General features: G+C 71.2%; 1 non-coding gene across 1 annotated transcript; it reads right to left on the bottom strand.

Moving 5' to 3' along the window:
- Positions 1-678: 678 nt before the first annotated feature.
- Positions 679-797, bottom strand: LOC128823842 (5S ribosomal RNA). The gene has a single exon (XR_008442076.1). It is a non-coding gene; the product is annotated as a 5S ribosomal RNA (ribosomal RNA).
- Positions 798-2,500: the final 1,703 nt, after the last annotated feature.

Raw genomic sequence — 2,500 nt, forward strand, 5'->3', positions numbered from 1 at the left:
CCGTCCCGCCTGGCCAGGCCTGGCCTGGGTGGCCGCGGGGCGGGGGATTCGGGGCGGTCCCGCGAGCCGGCGGCCGGGCGCAGGGGGTCCGAGCGCGTCCGAGCGAGACCGTCCCGGCCCCGGGGTGTCCCCCTGCGGCTCTGGGGGCCGTGGGTCCCCGCTGGCGGAAGCCGCTGGGCGCTGGACACCCGCCGTCCGTCCCGCCTGGCCAGGCCTGGCCTGGGTGGCCGCGGGGGGATTCGGGGCGGTCCCGCGAGCCGGCGCCCGGGCGCAGGGGGTCCGAGCGAGTCCGTCCCGGGCCCGGGGCCTCCCCCTGCGGCTTTGGGGGCCGTGGGTCCCCGCTGGCGGAAGCCGCTGGGCGCTGGACACCCGCCGTCCGTCCCGCCTGGCCAGGCCTGGCCTGGGTGGCCGCGGGGCGGGGGGATTCGGGGCGGTCCTGCGGGCCGGCGGCCGGGAGGGTCCGGGCCAGTCCGCCCCATGCCCGGGGTCTCCCCCAGCGGCTTCGGTGGGTCCTCCGCGGAGGAAGCCGGGTGGGGAGCCGGACCCCAGGCGCCCAGACCCGTGACCTGCGGCCGCGACCTCCGACTCGGCAGGAGCGACGAGGGGCTTTCCGGCCCGTCCCCCCCCTCTCCTTCCTCCCCAGAAAAGGAGAGAGAGCTGGCTCGGACCGGGAAAAGCTGCCTACGGCACCTGGGATTCCCAGGCGGTCACCCATCCAAGTACTAGCCAGGCCCGGGACGGTTTACCTTCCGAGATCGGACGGGATCGGGGGCGTTCGGTCCGGTATGGCCGTAGGCACCCGGCCCCCGCGCCTCCTCGCCCGCTTTCCCCTGCCGACGCCCGGGCCTGCCGCACGGTGAGCCCCGGTCGGACTGCCCCCCTGCGGCAGGGCCCCCGTCTCTCGCGGGCCCGGTCCTTTTTTCCTTCTCGAGCTCCGGGGCCCGGGCTGGCCGCCAGAGCCCCTCCGCCCGCCCGCCCTCCCCGGCGTCGGGGAAAATATTGTCCCGGACATCCAGTGCGCCCTGATCCTGTCAGCCGGGGGGGGGGGTGGGTGGGTGGGGGGCAGTCCCTCGCTGCGGCCGGGGAGGGTGAGCCCAGGGCGGCTTGCCTGCCGTCCGAGTCCCCTCTCGGCCACCAGGTCAACCCCGAGCCGAAAGGGCTGAAAATTTTTCAGAGTCCCCTCCCGGGCACCAGGTCAACCCGTGGAATCGAACGGGTTCGCCTGCTGGCCGGTTCGCTTCCCGGCCACCAGGTCAACCCGTAGGTTTGAACGGGCACGCCCGGTGGCCGCTTTCCCGTCCGGTCACCAGGTCAACCCGGATCTCCCTCCTTCCCTGGGCGCCCCCTCCTCGGAGGCGTCAGGTTCCATTTTCTTTTTCCCCCCAGACTTCCAGGGGCCCGATCCAGTCGGCCGGGAGGCAGTCCCTCGCTGCGGCCGGGGTGGGTGAGGCCAGGGCGGCTTGCCTGCCGTCCGAGTCCCCTCTCGGCCACCAGGTCAACCCCGAGCCGAAAGGGCTGAACATTTTTCAGAGTCCCCTCCCGGGCACCAGGTCAACCCGTGGAATCGAACGGGTTCACCTGCTGGCCGGTTCGCTTCCCGGCCACCAGGTCAACCCGTAGGTTGCCGACGGGGCTAGCCAGTGGCCGGTTTGCTTTCCGGCCGCCAGGTCAACCCCTAGGTTTGAACGGGCACGCCCGGTGGCCGCTTTCCCGTCCGGTCACCAGGTCGACCCGGATCTCCCTCCTTCCCTGGGCGCCCCCTCCTCGGAGGCGTCAGGTTCCATTCTTTTTTCCAGACTTCCAGGGGCCCGATCCAGTCGGCCGGGAGGCAGTCCCTCGCTGCGGCCGGGGAGGGTGAGCCCAGGGCGGCCTGGTCCATGTCTCTAGTGGGCCCGATCCTTTTTTGGGGTGTTTTTTTTTTTTTTTTCCGAGCTCCGGGGCCCGGCCCGCCCGGGCAGCCCTCCTCGGAGGCGTGAGGCGGATTTCCCCCCCCCCCCCCCAGACTTCCAGGGGCCCGATCCTGTCGGCCGGGAGGATGTCCCTCGCTGCGGCCGGGGAGGGTGAGCCCAGGGCGGCCTGCTTGGCGGCCGGGTCCATGTCTCTAGTGGGCCCGATCCTTTTCTTCCCTTTTCCGGCTCCGGGGCCCGGGGTGGCCGGGTAGCCCTCCGCGGTGGCGTCGGCAATTTTTTTTAAAAAATCAGACTTCCGTGGGCCCGATCCTGACGGCCGGGAGGCAGTACCTCGCTGCGTCCGGGGACGGTGAGACGCTCGGCCACCGGGTCAACCCGGAGGAAGCGGGCTGGGGGGAAAAAAAAAAAAAAAAAAAAAGTTTTCCAAGTCTGAAAAATTTTCAAAGTCCCCTCCCGGCCACCGGGTCAACCCCTTTGGAGCGAATGGGTTGACCTGACGGCCGGTCGTCTCGCGGATGTCCGGAAGGGGTCGCCCAACGCCGTCTCGGCCGACCGAGGGAACCACGAGGTGGCGCCCGGTTCCAGTTTCG

Source organism: Malaclemys terrapin, chromosome 15, assembly GCF_027887155.1.
Source record: "Malaclemys terrapin pileata isolate rMalTer1 chromosome 15, rMalTer1.hap1, whole genome shotgun sequence".
Lineage (NCBI taxonomy): Eukaryota > Metazoa > Chordata > Testudines > Emydidae > Malaclemys > Malaclemys terrapin.